The 22642-nt window shown below is 47.9% G+C and overlaps 1 protein-coding gene and 1 long non-coding RNA gene across 5 annotated transcripts in view; both read left to right on the top strand.

Annotated features, from left to right (window-relative positions):
* The window catches only part of SH3PXD2A (SH3 and PX domains 2A), a 256400-nt gene that overhangs the window by 6729 nt on the left and 227029 nt on the right, over positions 1 to 22642 (top strand). The window lies entirely within an intron of this gene.
* LOC144331337 (uncharacterized) lies at positions 18570 to 21992 on the top strand. Its single transcript, XR_013398394.1, has 2 exons — positions 18570 to 19613; positions 20412 to 21992. It is a non-coding gene; the product is annotated as an uncharacterized LOC144331337 (long non-coding RNA).

Genomic DNA, 22642 nt, shown 5'->3' with positions numbered 1-22642 from the left:
AGCTTAGACCAGTACCTGGTGCCTTATGAAGAGCAGTGTAAGTATTTGCTATCACAATCACTAAGTCCTGAAGCTGTTCAGAGGAGGGAGAGCGCTCTGTGAACTGGAGTTTTCAGGGAAGACTGACTGGAGAAGGCAGGCTTCATGATGGGCCTTGAGGTGCAATTAGGATTTGGCTGGGAAAGAGTAGGATATAGATGGGAAAAACTGGGAAAGGGCATTCCAAGAAAGGGAAAAGCAAAGGTGCTGGAGGTGGAATGTGCAAGGAAAAGCTGGGCAAAACCGAGGGTGGATGAGGGAGAGAAGGATGACAGGAAAGCTCAGGGCCAGCTCTGAAGCCTCTGATGGCAGCAGAGGGAATTCAGTTTATTTTGAAGACACCTCGGAACCCTCCCAAAGGCTTGGCAGGGAGAGGGAGCTAAATAGTAACTTTGAGGTCCTCCTGGTGGGCTCCAGGGCTGTTTTTGCGACTGTGTCTGGAACAGAGCTAGGTAAGGACTGGAACCTTTTTCTAGCTCTGCCTGGGGGACTTTTTAGTTGGCCAGCAGGGTCCCTCCCCTCCTGTTTACAGCTCTCACTGCTAGAGAGCTGGCTTCCCCATAAAAAGTTGATTGCACCCGGGCTCTTGGGGAGGAAGGGTTGAGGAGGAGGAGGAGGAGAAGAGGGAGCAGCAGGAAGTGAGGTGTCAGCTGCTTTGGGTCTTAACTAGCATAGGGCCCTGTATGGGAGGGCCTGATGCAGCTGTGTTTCAGGTGGAGTAATTTCCATCCACACTCCCCCAGTGGCAAGAGAGAGAACGTGCCTATCGTCGTAGGGTCTGGGGGCCAATACCTCACAGCCTGAGGGGAGCCCAGCATGTCTATGTCTTCTGAACCATCCATGCTAATGTTGCCTTCTACTTCAGGATCTCTCTGAACTTGTTTTAGTTTTTTCTTTTTTTTTTTTTTTTTAGACAGAGTCTTACTCTGTCACCCAGGCTGGAGTGCAATGGTGCCATCTTGGTTCACTGCAACCTCCGCCTCCCGGGTTCAAGCCATTCTTGTGCCTCAGTCTCCCAAGTAGCTGGGATAACAGGCATGCGCCACCACACCTGACTAATTTTTGTATTCTTAGTAGAGATGGGCTTTTGCCATGTTGGCCAGGCTGGTCTCGAACTCCTGACCTCAGGTGATCCACCCACCTCAGCCTCCCAAAGTGCTGGGATTACAGGTGTGAGCCACTGCACCTGGCCTGCACTTGTTTTAGTTTTAAATGCAGTGCTTCAGCTGGGCATGGGGGCTTATGCCTGTAATCCCAGTGCTTCAGAAGGCCAAGGCGGGGAGGATAACTTGAGGCCAGGAGCTCAGACCGGCCTGGACAATGTATCAAGACCCCATCTCTACAAAAATTTTTAAAATAAGCCAAAGTAAGCCAAAATAAGCCAGGTGTGGAGGCATGCGCCTGTAGTTCCAGTTACTCAGCAGGCTGAGATGGGAGGATGGCTGGAGCCCAGGAGGTTGAGCCTGCAGTGAACCATGATCACACCACTGCATTCCAGCCTAGGTGACAGAGTGAGACCCTGTCTCAAAAAAAAAAATTCTAAAAAGCTAGGCATGGTGATGCACACCTGTAGTCCTGGCTACTAGGGAGGCTGAAATGGGAAGATCACTTGAGCCCAGGAGTTGGAGGCTGCAGTGAGCTGTGATTATGCCCCTGCACTGCAGCCTCAGTGACAGCAAGACCTTGTCTCTAAAAACAAATAAATAAATGCAATGCTTCAAACTACCTCTTCATTTATTTGACCTCTACCACACTCCCAGATAGTCTAGTAAGCCTTATTCTTAGGGAAAATGTAATAATAAAAATAACAGCTGACCTTTCTAAATGTTTTCTATGTGCTAAGCGTTTCATATGGATGTTCTCAGAACAGCCCCATGCAGCGTGTAGCTCCCACCAGCATCCATACTGTGCAGGTGAGAGCACAAAGGCTCAGAGAGCTCCAATGAATTGCCAGATGCCTCTCAGCTAATAAGCTGCATGTGGAGAGGCCTGCACTGACCCAGGTCTGCTGGCTCCAAAGCCTGCCCTGTCCCCACAGAGACCCCTTAATGACACATTACACACCCAGAGTGCCTGGGCGCCACGCTTCCACCTGAGGCCTGGTTGGTTGGCTCCTCAAGCCATGAGATCTTTTACATTTCACCTCCCCCTTCTAGAACTACATTTGCCCATCTAGAAAATGGGGCAACTGCTTCTTTTCAGGCTTGCCTTGCAGAGGGGAGGGTGGGTATAAAAGCTGCTTTGGAAAGCACTGAGCCCAGAGATGATAGCCATGTGAGGGGGTCCCTTGATCCCCCAATCTGGGTTCTTAATTATCTAGGGCAGGGATGCTATACAAAAAGTTTTTCCTGACCCCAGGGCATTTTTAAACAAGGTTCACCTGCCCAGCCACCTCTCCTGAGAAGCCTCATAGACAGAGTTGACTCAGGAATACTTAGGCTCCTAGTGACGATCTCTTCTAGAAAACGGCCTCTGGTTTTCCTTGTTTCCAAACCAATCATTTTTTGTGAACAGGAAAAGACAGAGTTATTCCCAGTCCCATCTCTCCCTGCTGTTACCTGAGCGGAGGAAGTGATATCTAAGTGGCTGAGTTAGCAAAGGGGAAACAGCTGTGGTTTCTGCCCCTCCATTGGGCTGCTTTCTCTGTCCCTGTGCTGTCATTTCCCTTTGGCTGGTGAGGAAGCCACCCTCCCCAAGCCTGGGTGGAGGCCCACGGCTGGGTCGGAGTAGACTGTGTGTGTGTGTGTCAGTGCAGCATAAATTATGCGGTGGGGCGTGTGGGACCATTTAGCCTGTTTCTGGGATCCCTGGAGCATGAACTTCAGACCTGTTGGAAATTGATCACTCTTATCAGATCTGACCACAACTTCAGGGAGTCAGGAGTGGAAGCAATGCCCCATGTTGAGAATGAACTTGCAGGGTGTACCAGGTGGGGTAGGGATTGATGGAATGTGGGCTGGTTTGCACTTTTGCCCATCACTGTGTGGTCCCTTGTAGAGAACCCACGTTGTTTTCCTTTTTTGAGGAGTACTCTCACTAAAGGAGACCTTGGCCCGTATTATAGCACCACCATCATCATAGAGCTGTTACAGGAAAGGGGTCCCGATCCAGACCCCCAGAGACGGTTCTTGGATCTCGAGCAAGAAAGAATTCAGGGCAAGTCCATAGAGTAAAGTGAAGGCAAGTTTATTAAGAAAGTAAAGGGATAAAAGAATGGCTACTCTATAGACAGAGCAGCCCCAGGGTCGCTAGTTGCCCATTTTTATGGTTATTTCCTGATGATATGCTAAACGAGGTGTGGATTGTTCATGCTTCCCCTTGTGAGACCATATAGGGTGACTTCCTGACATTGCCATGGCCTTTGTAAACTGTCATGGTGCTGGTGAGAGTGTAGTAGTCAGGATGACCAGAGATCACTCTCGTTGCCATCTTGGTTTTGGTGGGTTTTAACTGTCTTCTTGACTGCATGCTGTTTTCCTTTTTTTTTTTTTTTTTTTTTGAGACCAAGTCTCACTCTGTCGTCCAGGCTGGAGTGCAGTGGCGCAATCTTGGCTCACTGCAACCTTCGCCTCCTGGGTGCAAGTGATTCTCGTGCCTCAGCCTCCCGAGTAGCCATAAGGCGCTCACCACTGTGCCCGGCTAATTTTTTGTATTTTTTGTATTTTGTTTTGGTGGAGACAGGGTTTCACCATGTTGGCTAGGCTGATCTCGAACTCCTGACCTCAGGTGATCTGCCCTGCTCAGCATCCCAAAGTTCCGGGATTACAGGCATGAGCCACCACGCCCAGCCTACTGCATACTATTTTATCAGCAAGGTCTTTATGACCTGTATCTTCTACTGACCTCCTATCTCATTCTGTGACTTAGAATGGCTAAATCTCTGGGAATGCAGCCCAGTAGGTTTTAGCCTTGTTTCACCCAGCCCCTATTCAAGATGGAGTTGCTCTGGTTCACATGCCTCTGACACAGCTACCACATATTGAATTCCCATTTTGTGCCAGGCATTGCCTGGCCTTTGATTTAGAACCTCTGGCCCCAGTGCGGCCATTAAGATATGTATTTTTAACCCTATTTGACTCATATGGAACCTGAGGTTTGGAGAGGGCAGGTAGCATTGTTAAGAAAGCACAAACCCAGGCAGATGTGACCTCCCTCCCCTTCCCCAGTCTGTGCCTGGTTTTACGCCATCGCTGTGTCTTACACACTTGGTCCCTTTTCAGGGCACCCAGGGCTACAGGGGCTTCTGTGAGAAGGTGCTCCTCGTGGGTAACTTGCCCTGGTTGCTTTTGCCCTTCTAAGTGTTCAGAGCGTAAAGGGATTGTCCCTGTCCTTTGAAGTGGCTGCTTTGTAAACTCTTTCATGGTAGGCCCAATTCTGACCCAGCGTTATCCCGTTTCCTGATGGCCCAGACCCAAAAGGCTATTTTAAGGGACTTGCCTGTGTGGGAGAATTTCTCTGTAACAACAGAGAAGGAGGCCTGGCTGGCCTGGCATGGGGCTGGCAGTGGAGCTCCGAGAGGGTGAAACTCTGTTCTGAATTCTGCCTCATGGGCTGGAACAGATGAGTTGAGCCCTCAGCACAGTGCCTGGCACCCAGAAGGGATAGAATCACTTCTTGATGAGTGTGAGATTCCCAGAGGTGGCAGCCCAGGGATTTCTGCTGGTCGGAGCCCCAGTGGGCCGGCAAACGGATGCTTCTCTTGCAGAGTTAAGGTCCATAATAGAACGATGTCTGCACTTTGGTCTCAAGCTGGGATTAATTACTGACTTTAGTCATCACTCATTGGCAACTTGATGCAAGCAGCCTGATGTTTTTTGTTATTTCTGAACATGGCAGCTCCCAGGCAGGGGAAGTGGGGATGTCAGGTTAGAGAATGTATGGGTGGAGTCCATTTTAGATGCAGGCACTTGTCTTATTTAATCCCCACAGCAAACCCTGGTCATCATCTGTGTTTTATAGGAGAGGAAACTGAGGCTTAGGGAGGTGCAGCATCTTTGCCCCGTCACTGACAACATGGGTGGGAGCCAGAGTTGCATCCCAGATCTCTTCAGGAACAAAGCCCATGGCTGCAGATGGCTTTGTCTGACAGCTTCTCTAGGGGATGGGAAGCTAGGGAGCTCGTCACATAGGTCCTAGATAAAACTCCAAGGGGCTGGATTAAACCCCAGGTCACCTGCCCATGTGACCCTCCCTCTGAGCCCCTCCCTGAAAGCATGATGTGGTTGGAGCAGATGTTAGGATATGATAACAAGCTTGCTATAGGAACAGATCTGTGCCAAGGTCTGGCCTCTGTTTGTAGGTTCAAATTTTTATTCCCCTTGAACTCTTGCCCAGGGCCACTTTTGAAGGCCTGGCCCTTCAGAGAGTTCAGCTGCCAGAGTCTCTACATCCTCCTCTTGGGGATGGTGGATAGCATGGCATTGTGTGGTAGGGAGCATGGAGGGGTTTAATTTCCTGGTATTTTCAGCCCCATGCTTGCTTAGGCAAAACCAGGCTCTGGAAACCAGAGTAAGCACTAAGAGAGGGACTTGAGTGCCAGCAGTTGGAAGTTGAGGGCAAGAGGATGGGGGCAGAGCATCGGCAGCTGCTGGCATGGGCTCTGGCTCTGAAGCTGGCTATGATTCACAGCCCTGCCACTCATTAGCTTGTTTTACTTGGCCAAGTTTCTTCACCTCCGTGGGCCTCAGTTTCCTAAGTAAAATGGGTATAGTAATACTGTTACCTAGCCCATATGGTTGTTACTCATATGATAACTGTTCCATAAATGGCACTATTGCTATCACCATCGTTATCATCCTTCTTGTTTTTGCTCCGTTTCTGTCATCTCCTGGAAACTTCCCTGACCTGTCATCTTACAATGACATTTCCGTCTATGAATTTTTATAATGTTAATTGTTTTACATCTCATTGAACACTTACCAAGAATGACCTTGGATTGTTCAGCCTTTGGCAAGCTGATACTTACTCATGTTCATTCATTCATTGTTTCATTCAGTCAATATTTGAATGTTTACTATGTGTCAAGCGCCAGGAACACAGCAGGACAGATACAAATCCCTGGTCGTTTAGAGCTTACATTCTGGTGTGCGAAAGGAAACAATAAACAAATGACACCCTGTCATTTGCAGCAACATGGATGGAACCGGAGGTCATTATGTTAAGTGAAAGAAGCCAGGTATGGAAAGACGAATATTGCTGTCCTCACTCACAGGTGAGAGCTAAAAAGAGTAGCTCTCACAGAGGTAGAGAAGAGTAGACTGGCGGCTACCAGAGGCCAGGTGGGAGGGATAAAGAGAGGTGTTGATTAATGAATAGAGAAATACAGTTGGGTAGAAAAAATACGTTCTAGTATTTGATCGTACAATAAGGAAATTGTAGTTAACAATAATTTTTTGCATATTTCACAATAACTAGAAGAACTGGAATGTTCCCAGTACAAATCAAAGATAAGTGTTTGAGGTGGTGGATATCCCAATGACCCTGATTTGATTATTACACCTTGTATACAGGTATCAAAATATCACATGTACCCCCAAAATATGTATAACTGTTATATATCATTTAAAAATAAGAATACAATAAAATAAACAAAATAGGTCAAGTACATCGTCTGTGAGATGGGGATGAATGGCGTAGGGAAAACTAAAACCGGGTGAGGGAGACAGGCATGTTGGTGATGGTGGGAGTCACTGTGCTATTTTATAGAGGGTGGCCAGGGACAGCCCCACTGTAGAGGTGGCTTTTGAGTAAGACTTGAGGGAGGCAAGGAAGTGAGCCCTGTGGCCATCTGTGGGGTAAGTGGTTGAGGGAGAGGGAACAGCAGGTGCCAAGGCCCCGAGGTAGCTGGTGTGGCCTGAGTGGAGAGAGAGAGGGGAGAACAGCAGGTCATGGGGTCAGATAGGGAAAAGGGTCACGTCGAGCCTTGTATCCCTCGCTGCCCCACACAGCATGCTCTGCTCAGCAGTGAGGACTCATGATGACCTACTGGAGACCGAAACTGGCCAAAACACTGCCAGAGAGGTGGCTTCAAGGACTGCTTGAGGTTGGACCCTGACCCCCTAAAAGAGACCTCCTGGGGAAACACAGTTTCCATCAGTGTCATGGTTAGGAACTCCAGGGCCCCAAAGGCACGGTACACACCAGGAAGCCTCACCGGCTGAACGTTAGTTTTGTGCCTACTGTGTGCAAGGCACTGTGTTGAAAGCAGTCCTCCAGCTGGGGGCCGGGAGGTGGGGGGAGGGGCGTGAATTCCTGCAAAAGCAGCGACCACCACATCCTTTCATCTTTAACGCCCCCTCCTCATGCTAGCAGAGGGTCTAGATTCAGGTACGTCCTGGATCAGTGTGATAAATCCCTGGACAAAGGCTTCATTCTACTAAAACCCCTTCTGCCTCCACCTCACACTCCTGTTTTTACCAAAGCTTCTAACTTACAGTTGCTGAAGTTGGTTGTTAGAAACTCAAAACACATGTTCCTATCAGCGTTATATCGTAAATGGTGTTAAGATTCTCAAGTCGGCCCACCAAAACTTTTCTCATCCTCAGAGTAGAGTTGTATCCCTGACAACCAGATATCTCTAGTTCACCTACAGCGTAGGCTAACCTGGGAGCCTAAACGCTGTGTGTAACATCCAGGGAAACTGTCTTCCATTGTTCACAGTGAGAAGGAAACTCTAAGGCTACATAACAATAACAACCATAACAACAGCAGCATGAATGATGTGCCCGCCACTATGCACATCACTCATTTAATCCTTGCAACAGACTATGAGAAAGCACTATTAGGGTCCTTCCTTTACTCGGAGAGAACAGAGGCAGAGAGAGACGCATGAGATGCATTTACCAATGGTCACAAGCTAGGAAGGGGCAGAGTGGGGTTCAGAGCCAGGCAGTGGGACTCCAGAGTCCTTCGTGAAACCTCTTGCTTCCTGGCCCTCTGGGAATCCCGCCAGCCAGCCTTGCTGCAGCCCAGGGTGGCTGTCTTAGACCTTATGTGCAGGACACTTGTCATTAGGTGTTAACAAGTGTCAGAGTGAGGGAACAAAAGCCACGGGTGGCCAGTATGAGCAGTTTCTCTTTCTTCTCCCAGACAGGAAAAACCATTTGTTTCTGGAACCTGACACTGCAGGGGGTGGGCTCGGTGTATGTGGCTGCCTTCCTGGGCCATTTACAAGTGCAGCACATGGGGCTGGGGAGGGGGCTGGGCTGGGGTGGCGATGTGTTTATTGGTGGAAGCTAGATTAGGGTGTCTGGCAAGATGTTTTTGACACCTAGACCATTCCACTCAGTGAAACCCAACAGGTGGCCAGGCTGTTACTTTAGCTGGAAGCGGGGCAACCTCCCCACCCTGCCCTGTTCAGTTTATTGTTGGAATGAGATGGGTCCTAACCAGTCCTTTCTCTCTATGGCCCCAAAATAAACAGCAGCTGTTGCTGGCGCCATCATCTCTGCCTCTGCCAGTCTGTCAGCAGCCCCGGGCTCTTGCCTGGCCTTGCCCTTTTTGATTTGATGGCACTGGGCGTTGGGGCCCTTTAGCTTTGCCCTACGGAGCCTGCCCTGCTGACCAGCTGGTGTGCCCTGGCATGCCCTCTCCCAGGCCTGGTGCCCACTGGCACTGTCCCCTCTGGCCCTGTAGTGAGGCATGTGTGCATGGCGGTTGCAAACTCAGACTCCAGAATCTGACATCCATTTGCCCCCTGGTTCTGCTGCTTAGTTGGTGATTTTGGGGAGGCAGTTTAATGCTGAGCCTCAATTTCCTTCTCTGTAAGGGCAGCTATTAGTATCTGTATCACAGGATGTTGTGAAGATTTTGTGGAGGCAGCCAGTGGGAGGCCGACTGCCTGATGGGAATCCCAGCCTTGCCACTCAGGGGCTGTGCGGCCTTGGGGGAGGGACTGTGTGGCCTTGGGGGAGGGGCTGTTGGCCTTGGGGGAGGGGCTACAGCTCTGCACCTCTGTTTCCTCATCTGTAAAATGTTGATAATAAAAGCAAAAGGCTGGTGATGAGGATGGCATGGGTTAATTAACGTAAAACACAGAAAACACTCAGAATACTGCCAGGCACAGAGCAAGAGCTTGGAGACTGGAATAGCATATGCTCTCCCTGTCAGAGAAGGCAGAGCACCCCTTGAAAGAATCCTTCGCATGTGCATGTCCAGAGCTGACACAATTGCTGTTCTCCTGACCTGACTTTCGGGTCTGTACTACCAGGCTAATTTGCTTGGCCTCGTGTTGAACTTGTGATTAGAACTTCCTTCAGGGTTTAGGGGTGGTGGTGGAGCTGGTAATGAAAGAGGATGGAGGCATGAAAAAAGAGAGTTGGGATTTCTATTCTACTTGTTAGTGGTTCTGCTGATGTAATGTAAGAAATGGAAAAAAGATTATGTCCATGGCCGAGGGCTGCCTTCAGAGCTGGTGAGCAGATCCCACGTGGGGTTGACCATTTATCTGTGCTGATGTGCATGCCCCAAGACATTCTTCTAGACCTGTATGTATGTCGATGTTCTGGACACCCTCCCTGTGGGCTGACAGCTGGGGCCAGCTCACTTTGGCCTCTTCCTGGCTCTGTACTCTGGGAAACTCTTGCTATCTTTGGTTTTTCCTTGCTTTTTCTCTCCATTTTGGAAAGATTGTACTGGGAAGCCCCATTAGAACATCCAAATGGAAAAATCTTTATTCTCAAAAAGAAAAAAAAGTCCTTGGCACACCGATGCCTGGTAAAGATCCCCCACTTAGGACTGAGCTGTTACACGGTCTCCCCAGGAGCCTGGTCCTGTAGGAGTGGTGGCTACCCGTGCTGTTTTGCCTCCCTGGCCTTTGTCAGTCTTTGTCCAAGGAGAGTGGGCAATGGTAGCTCCATTCCCAACATTTGGGGTGCTGCCTTCTGACACATAAGTGAAGAGAATGGTCTGAACCTTAGAGAGGAAAGCAGCAAAGTAGTTCAGAGTGGGGGTTCTGAAACCAGACTGCCTGAGTTCAAATTTCTGCTGTGCCATTTATTGCTGTGTGGCCTTGAGTGAGTCCCTTACCCTCTCAGTGCTTGGATTTCCTCTTCTGTAATAGGATAATAGTACCTTCCCCATAGGGTTGTTAGGAGGATTAAATGCCAATGATGGCGAAAGCCCTGCTAAGGTGCCTGGTGCAGAGTCAGTGCTCCATGTTCCTGCCGTGATTTGCACCCACACCGCAGGTGAGTCTGCTTCCCATCAGCCCAGAGCCCCTGGGGCCTGACAGGTATATATTTAGAGCCCTTGAGAGGGCCGCACGGTGTTTGTGACAGTGGTGTCTTGGCTGGAGCCTGTGGCATGTTCTAGAGGAAGGGCGAGTGTAAAGATTCAGGCCAGCAAGGGATTTCCTAGCTGAGTGTCTGTGAGGAGTCCTTCACCCTGGAGGCTCAGCTTCCGCAGCTAACCATGCCCATGCCTCCCTTGTCAGTTGGCTGCAGAACCAGAGACACCACGAAGCATCCGGTAGTCAGTCTCCTTCACGATGGCCATTCAAACAGCTGTGAGGCTTGGCGAGGGCCCCAAGAGGCGGCTCAGTGGGCTCTGGCCTTTCCCACTGTTTCCTGCACTCTCCGCTCTTTCCCTCACTCTCCTGTCGAGAGCAGCAGCCCTGAGTTGTGCAGGGCTGTGGGTGCGGCAGGTGACAGTGTCTTCTGCAGGTACTGTCTGTGTCCTAGTCTGCAGAGCTCCTCACATCCTCACCTTCTCTGAGGGATGCTGCTGGGAAGTGCTACAGGTCTCCTGCCTGTTTCATAGACAAGGACAGGCTCAGAGAGGGTCCATGACTCCTGAAAGTATGGGGGGCACTATTGATGCCTGCCCCCCCATGTCCCCCGGGCTCACCTGAGTTCACCTGCTGTGCCCCAGCTGTGGCATCCAGCACACTGACAGCTCCCCACCTCACTCGTCTGTCTGAGCTCTCGCTCCTGGGCCATGGCCCCCTGGAAGCTTGCTCTGCCCAGGTGGGTGCACCTGAGGAAGACTTGGGGAAGGTAGGGGGCGAATTGTCATCCCTGGAACCTGCTCTCAAGTGGTGGGGAATGGGAGTTATCAACCTGGGTCCAAGGCCTTGTCTTAGGGTTGGCTTCAGGAGGAACCCAACTAGAAACCCAACTAGGATAGCAAACTTCTCCTGCTAGCAAGTGGTGGAGCTAGGACTGAAAACCTCTGTCTGGGACTCCCAGGTCCCCACACCAGGCTGCCTGTCTGGAGGTTTATGGCTTCTCGTTATAGAAGAGTCAGACAAGAAACTTGTTTGATGAGGCATTCTTGCTAATAAGAGGGCCATTTTCAGAGTAGGTAAAAGAATAGAGGACTGAAGAATACTTGATAAGTACAACAGCTTCTAGGGGCCCACCAGGGAAGAACTCAGTCAGTGCAAACATGACAGGCGGGCCTTGGAAACAAGGGAACCTGGCTTTGTGTAGACTTACCTCAGGAAACAAACAAACGAGAGACTTAGGGATGATAGAAATCTAATATCTTCTTCCATCATTCGTCAGGCTGGGAGGAGCAGCATCAATAAGTGTCTGAGGAAATGGAGAGGGGCTGCCGGCTCCTGTGCCCAGGTGCAAGGTGACATACATGAGCAAGACACTCTGCTTGTTTGTAGTAAAATCCCCTCTGTAGAATCGGGCTAGTTGGCAGAGCATTGGACATTATGCACATGAAAGCTTCTTGTGACGGAGTTTCAAATTGTGGAGACACTAGTGTGTCTTTAGAAGGTGAGAACATCTTTAAGAAAACAAAGGGAGAAAAGAAGGGGTGTGTGTGTACATGTCTGTGACTGGAGTGTGCACGCACTTGTGTGTTGGGGAATGTTGCATGTGTATGGACATGTCTGTGTGGGAGGTTTAGTGCGGCGTGTGTGTGCATGTGTGTGCTGCGGGGGGGTGTGTGTGTAATAAAAGCTGTTGGATCACTGTCCACCAGGCATATTCCTGGGGCAATCTTTTGTCCTTGAGAGCTCCCTATGATCAGGCTGGGGGGTCCAAGAATACTTAGATTTTAGTATAAAAGGGTCTTATAGATCCTTGTGTATACTTACAATAACCACCTTTGATCTTTTCCTCCAGTGCCTCTTTGGTGCCAGGCAGGTGCCCATAGACCTCATTTCATACTCTCAAAAGAGACTGTGTTTCTCCCCTTTATAGATGAGGGGACTGAGAATCAGAGAGGCTAAGTCACTCACTCAAGGTAACACAACTAGGAAGGCGCGGTACTGGGATTCGACCAACCTTTATTCCACCCTTTATTGGTTCCTCATCCAGTGAAGGGGGAGCTTGGTGAGATTCAGCCAAGCCTTTGCCCATGCTGAAAGGCACCTCCCTCTCCACCCGGGGCACTTGCTCTGGAAACGTGATTTCTGGCTTCAGTGAAGGCCAAGGAGGAAGCGTGGGGAGCAGAAGGCTCTGAGGCCCGGCTGCATGAACTATATAGAGCGGTGCAGGCGTGCTGTGAGGACCTGCTTCAGGAAAAAGTTGTTGTGACCCAGAGGAGGGCAGAGCTGCAAGGGAATTGTGGAAAATCAGGGAAGACGTGGTGGGGGGTGTGGGGGAGCGGCCAAAAGCCCAGGATGTCCTTGAGTTTACCCCCCTGGGCCTCCGGGAGAAAAGTCTGTAGAACTTTCTAGCTGAGTAAGGAACTTTATGTCTAGTTTTCATACTCTGTGAGCATCTGTCAACCTGTTTGTTTACGTGGTCTGCTTTCTCCACTGTGCGGAGGCTCCGTATTCAGGTGTGTGAGGATGGGACGGTGCAGATCGGTCAGTTGTCTGCTAAGCGATTGCACTTCGAATAAGGGAATGGCAGAGAAACAGACCTTCCCAGTCTGGATTCCTGGAAGGGATCGCGGGTGGACATTTCGTCATTGTGAGTTCTTGGCAGACAGAGGCAATGGGGCCACCCGAGTTGCCTGGCTGCTCCCACCCCTGCGAGCTCACGTCAGAGCAGTGGGAAATCCCACGGAAGCTGCAATTCCAGATGGGACTCTGCATGGGGCATTTGGGATGTACTCCCGGCCTGGGCCTTTCATACCCTTTGGTTCCCAGAGCTGCTGGGAGAGGGCTTCCTGGTACCTAGCCAGCTTGTGGCTCCAAACAACTGCTTGAAAGCAGACAGCTTCTGCCGGTGTCCTCGAGAACCTTAAAGGGCCACCTCTGCCCCACCTGTGTGCTCCAGCATCGGCCAAGGTGAACTCTGGGAGGCAGGCGGACTCACTCAAGGCAGCCTGAGCAGCACAAATGTTGAAAAATTATCCTGCAATAAATTCCCAGGCCTGGAACTATTAAGATAAGTGTTAACTGAATACAGCATTAACTTGCATGTTGGTTCAGCTGTCTATTGACTCAGATTACGATGTAGTGGCCCACGCAGTGGTTACAGGCCACAGGGCTGCTGCTGGAGAGAGTTGGAGTTCACCACTGACCCTGTGACTTTGGGCAAATTACTTAATCTGCCTGGGCCTCAGTTTCTTCATCTTTAAAATGAAGATGATAAAATAGCACAAACTCCTAGAGTTGGTGGCTGGCATAAAAGCAATGTTAATGGTAAAAACACCAGAAACAGCAGGTGCTTGGCATCCCTACTCTGCTCCCTGAGTGGTGGCCCATGCCGAAGCACTTGGCGCCCTCCCTTTTTGGAACAGCTTTATTGAGATATAATTCCCATACCATAGCACCAATTCACTTAAAGAGTATGATTCAGGAGTTTTAGTATATTCAGAGTTGCCTAGCCACCACAGTCAATTTTAGAACATTTTCATGACCCCCAAAGAAACCCTGTACCCTTTAGCCATCACCTGTGACCACTACCCTAGGTAGCCATGAACCTGCTTTCTGTCCCTGTGGACTGGCCGGTTCTGGACATTTCATATAATGGAGTCATACACGACGTGGTCTCTTGTGACTGGCTTCTTTCACCAGCATAACGTTTTCATCTACCATCAGCTCCTTCATTGGCTTCTAGGGTGAGCTGGATTCCTTCCATGTGGTGGCCGAGGGGTCCTGGACACAGCCACTCCCCATGGCCCTTGCAGGGCTGGCTTCTGCTCCTGAGTTCAGGTTCCATGAGAGCATTTCCTCTTGCCACCTTGCAGAGTATGTGAATTTTCTCCCCTGCCCCAGCACCTTAAAGCTGGCCAGAGCTGGGTCTTTCAGGAAATGTTGAACTCTCCTGCAGTTTATTCCCATTGCTTCCTCTGGCCTGGTCAGAGACGTCGGGGAGGGGTGGAAACTGGGCAGAGCGTTTACTGAACTGTCCCCCAGGGACTCTCTTTCCGGGAGGGGGAGGGGAGGGAGAGACAAAAAAGCATCTTTATTTGTTTTTGATGTTGACTAACTCCCCAGCCCCCTTACCAAGTTCTGGTGAAAGTTGCTGCGTTCCTGGCCACGCTCTCTTCCCTCAAAACACAGGGTCATAGGACTTTTCTCTTGGGGGCAGCTGATAGGGAAGTGGCCAAGCGTTCCGCACACAGAGTCAGGCTGCATTTGCTTTTCGTCTAGCAAAGCAGATCCAGTGCAAAACCAGTGAATCGTTAGGATTCAATCGTTAGTTGCAAGTAACAAAATCCCAGCTGAAACAATCTCAAGCCATGTGGAAATTTTATCGTCTCACTTTCAAGGCAGTTCAGGTAGATAGTAAGGAATTATAATTTTTAAAAAAGATTCCTCTATTAATGAACATTTTAGACTGTCTCTAACTTTTTTCACCACTTCAAACAATGCTGCTCTAAACATCCATATATAAATATAAATTTTATATATATATATGTATGTCTTTGGGAACTTGAGCTACTATTTTTGTAGGATAAATTGTTGAAGTGACATTAATAGATAAGACAGGTTAGGATTTGTGTCAGATAGGTCAGTTCACATTTAATCCATTCTCCTATACCATCTGTATCTAAATCCATCAAATGAGAAGTGATGTTTACAATGAAGACTTTTGTGGATCCCTCATACCTATGGAATCACTTCATGGACATTGTATTATTTTGCATTTTTTCCCGTTTATGGCTGGGCAGCAGGCTAAAATAATGTTTAGATGGAAAAGATGTAACATAAAGGGCTGCCTGGTTAACCACCAGATATTTGGAATATTCTATACCCTTGAGTGCCATAGTTAGCAACTTTGTTCAAGAGAGTTTGTGATTCTCTGTTAGAAAGTACAGGATGAAAAGCCTAATAATGCTAACTGTTGGTGAGAATACGGGGAAGTGGGAACACTTACGTACTTTTGGTAGAAGTTTAAGTGGTTTAACCACTTTGGAAAACAATGTGGCAATATCTAGTAACTTGAAGGTGTGCTTATCATGTGACCTGGTGGTTCTACTTCTAAGTGTATATCTTGGATTCCAAGGTATAGAGAAAATCTCCCAAGTGCACATGAGAAGACATGCAATGATTTTTATTGCTATGTGTTTGTAAGACAGACAAATTGGTATATCAGTCAGGATGGGATAGGTTATGTTACAGGAACAAACAGCCCCCAAATTCTATTTCTTGCTCATACTCCCTGTCCATTGGAGTCATTAGGGGCTCCTGCTCATTGTAGGCACTTGGAGACTGAGACTTGCAAAGGCCTAGAGTGCTTCCATGGTCCCTGGGGCATGGGGAGAGAGTGTAGCAGTGTCTGGAAGTGGCAATCAAATACTTCTGTCCATGGAATATAATTCTGCCATAAAAATGGAATGAAGTGCTAATTCATCCTGCAACCTGGATGAACTTTGAAAACATTATGCTAAGTGAAAGAAGTCAGACACAAAAGGCCATGGGTTGTATGATTATATTCATATGAAACGTCCAGAACAGGTAAATGCATAGAAACAGAAAATTGGTTAGTTGTTTCTGGGAGCTGGACGTATTGAGGAATGGAGAATAACTACTAACTGCCACGAGGTTTCTTTTGGGGGTGTTCAAAATGTTCTGGAATTAGATAGTGGTGATGTATTAGTTGCATAATTCTGTAAATATACTAAAAAACACTGAATTGCACACTTTAATTAGTTAATTAATTAAATTTATTTTTGTAGAGACTGAGTCTCATGATGTTGCCCAGGCTCGTCTTTAATTCCTGGGCTCAAGCAGTCCCCCCACACTGGCCTTCCAAAATGCTGGGATTATTCAGCCACCCTGCCCAACCAAATTGTACACTTTAAAATGGTGACCTTAATAGCATATGAATTATGCCTCAATTTTTAAAAAATGCTCCTGTCCGAAAGTAACACATTCCATTTGCCAAAGAAGTCACCTGGCCACACACACCTTCAGGTTGTTGAGGAAGCACAATTCTACCATGGGCCTGGGAAGGAAAAGAATTGGCATATTCAGTGAACAGCCCTAATGGTCACCACTTGGAACAGTACAAATGTCAATGGATGGATAAATAAAGTATGGGATATTCACTGAAGGAATTCTGTACAGTTAATGTGAATAAGATCTATAAGTGTCAACATGAAAAGATCTCCAAAACAATATTGAATGAAAAAGCAAGAAGTAGAATATTATCTCTGATACCATTTATGGAAATATTGAGCAATTTATGTAAATTAAAAGTTATTCACAAAACAATAGTGTGTAATATATGGTTACATATGTTTGTAGTAAAAGCATGTAAACACAGACTGGAAGGATGCTTCGCACCTGTCTTGTATTATGGCTGTTCCCCCCTGAAAATGTAGGTCACGTGCTGGCTCTTCTGACCAACTGGTGAAATTCATCCTATTTTTCAATTTATTGCATATTCTCACCATTGCAAACCCTCATCCTGACTTATTTTTATTTTTTCTTTTAGCCCTAATCCTCACTCCTATCCCTTTTCCTCTTAGCCATCCTCTCTAATTTGTTTAACCTAAGCCTGTGTGTCCTCAGAAAATAGGTTGTGCTGTTGGTGTTGTGTGGTTGGTAATCTATATACATGGTGTTATGCTATTGATTTTGTTTGACAATTTCCCTTTTTACTCAATACTATATTTGTAAGATCAATTTAAGTGGTTGTATGCCTCTACTTTATTGCTTCTGACTGCTGCATGATATTCCATACCCACGTCCACCACACTTACTCATTCTCCCTCTTGATGGACACTGAAGTTGCCTTTAACACCCTCTACTGCAAACATCGCAGCAGCAGACATCCTTATATACTGCAGCCCTTAAAACCTCCACAAAGATTTCTCCAGGAGTGGGATTGCTACTGAAAGGCAGTATGACAGTATTTACTTAAATGAAGTCTGTGTGTGCATGAGGGCTCACCTCTCTCCTACATCCTCATCAACACTTGGTAATACCCAGAAGACCTTCCAGGCTGTTGGCACTTCTCCCTAAAGACCGATTCAGCCTACATTGGAAGACATAGTGAATTTTAATCTCTTCCTATCATTCCTTCCTGGCCTGTCTCCCTTGTCTGGAATGAAAGTTCTTTGTATAATTTCCTACCCAGTTCTCACTAATAGGACCAGAAACCCAAAACCTTCCTCCATTATCTTAAGAACTCAGCCAGCTTTTCAAAACTAAGCTTCCTTTGTTTTTTGACTTAATGTGAACTAAACCTCTCTTATCTTGTTTTCCCCTCTTTGCTCAGGGCCTGGAAGCCTCACTGGCCATTCCTGTGAATTGCTCCAGGAATGGCCCCTGAGAGGTATTGCTTCACCTGAGTCTACCGGGGTGGGGGCGGAGCTGCAGATCTTCCCTGGATGTCACCCTATCACAGAAGCCAGTTTTGGGATTTAGCTCTGTTTAAATTGGGACCTGTAGCCTTGCTTGCAAATGGACATAAGTTGGTCTTATTTGCTGGGAATAATGACAGGAAAAAGAATCCTACCTAATGCAACCCAACTTTTGGCCTGAGCCATTCAACGGATAATTCATCCTAACTGCTCTATGATGTCGTGTATTGCTGGAGTGGACCATTACTGAAGTCTTACCTTTTTTGTCCTTGCTTTTACCTTGCCTTGTTCCATCAAGGCTTAAGCATAGCTTTAGGTCCTATGTTATGCACATATTATGTGATTGTCTGATTTCTCCGATTACATTATAAACTCTGCACAGGCAGCATCACGATCTTTCTGCCCCGTCTCCCAGGGCCTGCCTCCCTCCGTCCTTCCACTGCCTTGCTTCACGGAGCTTTGTACTTAGCAGGTGCTCAGTAAATACTTGCTGGGTGGTTGACACAGGATTACATGTTAATCCATCATCTTCAAAGGCTAGAACCAGACCTATTTAAAAAAACAAACAAAATCCTTCCTTTTAAAAGTGGCGTTACCTTCTTACCCTCACAAATGTAATGTCTCCTTTATTGCTTTCTGGGGTAGGGGGTCTTAAGGGAGTAACTCTGAGAGCCTCTTTAACTTAAAAGAGGCATAATAAATTACAGTCTTTAAGAGAAGATTGGATGCCTGCGTGCCTCCCAGAAGTGGGTTAGGAGCACAGCATTCTAGATGGCTCCTTTGTTTGCACTCCACCCTGTCTGCAGGGCTGGCCTCCCACAGCAGTGTGTGGCATCCTACAGATCATTATTAAATAAACAGTCCCTTGAAATCACAACATTAAAAAGTGCTGTCTATGTATTGTACCAGGAGAGCCAAATATTATGGAAAAGGCCAAATACTTCCACTATGTTAAGAAAATAAGAACGCGGCAGCATGGAACTTCCCACTCAGTAGGTAAAAGATGTGGTGGAGACTTCAAAAGGGTGGAAGAATCATCAAGACAGCTTGAGCTGCAATGGGTGACTGCCCCATTTGAAAAAGCAAGTGTGTGTGTATTCCAGATGCAGCTGCAGAAATTGCAACACCACCTTTCACCCGGGAAATAAATCAATGCACCAATGTATGTATCATAGCTCACCCAAGCAATCATCCAACTGTGTCTCAGGCTGGGGATGAGGTTAGGAGGAGAGAGGACGAAGTACAGAACACAAACATTCTTTGTTCTCCAAAGACCCGAAAGGCAGATTCACAGGAAGAGATTCCTCATCCTGGTCTGAAATGAAGATAGACACTTGGCGATAGGGCTGATTGCTCTAGCAGAGGCCCTGCCCTTGGGATCTAGGCAGCATCTCAGCCAGGAGGGCTCCCTGACTCTGGAAGTGGAATATCTGAGTGATAAGAAGTTTGGCTTCTCCCACCCACTTTCCACCACCAGGTAGAGCTTGTGAAGCCTGAAAAGTCAGTAGGGACAGGCAGCCTGACTTTCATGGAAAGAGACCCAGGAATCAACTGGTTTTAATTAAAAAGTTAGGTTGGGTTATCTCAGGGCCGCCCCCAGGGAGGGTGATGCTTCCAAGCTGACCAAGTTCTGAGCTGCTGAGCTGCCGGCTTTAATGAGCTTGGGGAAGCTCATTTGAGGAGTGGTGGTAAAATCACTCACCGGACTTGCAACATGAGAATGTTGTTCATGAATCATCAGGAAGAACTCACAGGTGTGGATAATAGACTCTTGTTCCTTCAGCTGATTTGGGACCTGGCACTCACACTCCCTTACTAACTTTCTCTCCCTAGCGTAAGCAAGCTTTCTCCTCCTACCCGGAGTCTGGCTACCTACCCATCATCTCCATTACCCAAAATGCGAAAACAGAGTACCATAGCATCTTATTACATACACTTCCCTCTCTCCCCAGAGATACGCCAGTGCCCCTGCCTGCCATGCCAGGCCCTGCAGGGATGATGATCATGGTCTCCAGCATTTACTGAGCTGTAATTCTGCACAGGGAACCAGGCCAGGCTCTGTGCACCTTCCCAGAGCCTCACAGCGGTCCTCTGCAGGGCATGACTGTTCTCATCCACTCTTGTCATCCCCGTTTTACAACTGAGGAACCAGTGGCTCTGGCAGGTGTTGGGACATCTGCCCATGGTCACGTAGACTGTGTGGCAGAGCTGGAATTCAAATCTAGGCCCCGTGACTTCAGTACTGCTCTATCTGAGGACTGTGCAGAGATGGCACAGCCCCGCCTTCAGAAGCTCATAGTCTAATTGTAGAGAGCAGAGCTCCTTACATGGACAAATAATCCACCAGGCCCAGCAGAACTGGGTACCACAAACCGCATGGGAAGTCTAGGAAGGGGCTGGAAGGAAGTCATGGTACACTGAGCATGTGGTGTGCCAGGTGGTGTGCTATGTACCTATGTGTCCATGATCTCTTTAATTCTCAAAGCACTCCTGTGAGGTTCACTTTATAAATACAGGACTGAGGCTCAGAGAGCATGTAGCTTGCCCAACACCACAGTGCTCCTGGTTGGTGGAGCTGGGCCCGAACCCACACGTCTTTCTAACTCCAAACCACATTCTCTTTGCATGATACGGTGATGGACACTCCATTTCAGTAGAGTTACCAGGGAGTGAAGGCCTTGAAGGATGGGTGAGAGGTGAGAAGGGAGAGAGGAGGAAGTGGGCATTCCAGGCTGAGGGAAAGGAAGAGGAGCAGGCCTGGGGAGCAGCAGGAATTACACCAGCCCCTCCCACAAGTGGCCCAGTTTTTATTACCATCCCAAATACATTGCCTTGGTGTACACGAACTTGCTGAGGGCCTAGTTTCCATAGCTTGGAGGAGGTGACATCTCCCTCCCATCCCTCGTCCACCCTGAGCTCCCTGGCTAGCTTATTCAGTGTGGTCATCTGCAATGGATGTGGACCTGCCGGGATGACAGATTTGCCTTGGGACATCCTCCTGTGGAAGGAAATGGATTCATCCCTTGATCACTTCCATGCCCTGTGCGTCTCCCTGCCTCTTGCTCATTCTACAAATTACCCCTCCATTAGCCCCGAAGCCCCTCCAGTCAGGGGTTCCTAATTACCTAATGGTGACCATGCTACCTCTTGCCAACCTTATGAAAAGCATGGCCATGTCCGTTATCTCATCTGATCTTTTGCTCTTCCAACCAGCATTTATTAAGTGCCTACTGTGTGCCACACACCATATCAGGTGCTGAAGATTCGTGGGTGAACCAAAACAATTTCATGTCTGGAGAGAAGGCAAGGTTACAGAGTAGTTGGGACGACTGACATTAACTAGAGTTTCAAAGTGCCCGGCTCTAAAGTGTCCTCCGGGACCTGGAAGTAATTACACTCACTAGGGGGAAAATTCTAGCATTGAGAGCTGATTCCATCAGAATCCTGGGCTTCTGTGTCTCCTAGGGTCTGCATGTTTCCCAGTAGACCTGAAGCTGTCTGATCACCTGCAGGAGCGGGGGAGTCTTCTGGAGGCCTGGGATGGATTTCTGGGCACAGTCTGGAGACAATATGTAAACAAGTGCAGGCTCCTTAAGGAAACCTGAGAGGCAGCACCACACAGTGGAAAGAACAGTTTTGGAGTCCAACAGACCTGGACATACATCTGGGTTTATATCTGTGTGACCTTAGGCGAGTCACTGAACCTCTCTGAGCCCAAGTATCCTCACTTGGAGGATAGGGATGATGATAGCATGGATGTGCCTGAAATGCCCAGCCAGGAGCCCAGCACATAGTGACCTGAGCAAACACGGGCATCTTTATTAGCTAGAGGTCATGAAACTCTGGGTGTGCAAAGCAGGCCAATTTGTGATTTGTTTCATTTATAAGAGTTCTCATTTTATGAAAAAACTTGCTGACAATACTTTCATATGGGGAGCTCCTCTTATGGTTTGAAAAATAAAATAATTTGTTATGGATGCTGTGTTTTACCCAGGAGCACCCTGTTCTCAGCTTCATACAGAACTAAGCCAAGTGTGTCAGCGCTGTCCGGAAGGAGAGTCTCTAGGGGTGTGCCATAGGACTCTGTCCTCTGTCCCTGACCTGGAATGTTGGTCAGTGACTTGGATGAGATTTTGATGGCATCCTGTTCACATTTACAGGTGACCAGGAAGGAAAGAGAGAAAGTGCTTAGAACTGAACAGGTATAAATATAATGAGTTTCGAATGAACAATCCAAAGAGGAAATTAAGAAAACAATTCCATTTTTATTAGCATCAAAAAGAAGAAAACACCCACCTCTTGCAAAATTGAAACTGTGTATCAATTAAATAATAACTTCCCTTTCCCTGCTCCTGCAACGCCTATTAACAGCCATTATACCTTGAGTAAATTCTCAATAAACGATGCTGTCCTGGAAACAAAAAAAATGTAATGGGCCCTGATGAAATCAGCGGCTCTAGTGCAGGCAGCAGGGGGTTTGGTTTTCATGGAAGCAGGTGTGTGAGATGTCAGGGTTGGGGTTGTTTGGGAGCCACAGAAGCCAGCAGTATAAATACCTCTCCAAATCCTGGGGATGCATTCACAGAATTCACATTTCTTAGAATGCATTTGTAGAAATTTAGGATTTAGAAAGATTAGAGAGAGGCCGGCCACAATGGCTCAGCACTTTGGGAGGCCAAAGCAGGTGGATTAGTTGAGCCCAGGAGTTCAAGACCAACCAAGATAACTTGGCAAAACCCTATCTCTACAAAAACACAAAAGTTAGCCAAGCTTGGTGGTGCACACCTGTAACCCCAGCTACTCAGGGGGCTGAGGCACAAGAATTACTTGAATCCAGGAGGTGGACATTGCGGTGAGCAGAAATCGTGCCACTGCACTCCAGCCAGGGTGATGGAGTGAGACTATGTCTCAAAAAAAAAAAAAAAAAAAAGAAAGTTTA

Source organism: Macaca mulatta, chromosome 9, assembly GCF_049350105.2.
Source record: "Macaca mulatta isolate MMU2019108-1 chromosome 9, T2T-MMU8v2.0, whole genome shotgun sequence".
NCBI classification, from domain to species: domain Eukaryota; kingdom Metazoa; phylum Chordata; class Mammalia; order Primates; family Cercopithecidae; genus Macaca; species Macaca mulatta.
Note: the sequence above shows the minus strand (reverse complement) of the source record. Positions and strands in the feature narration are given on the sequence as shown.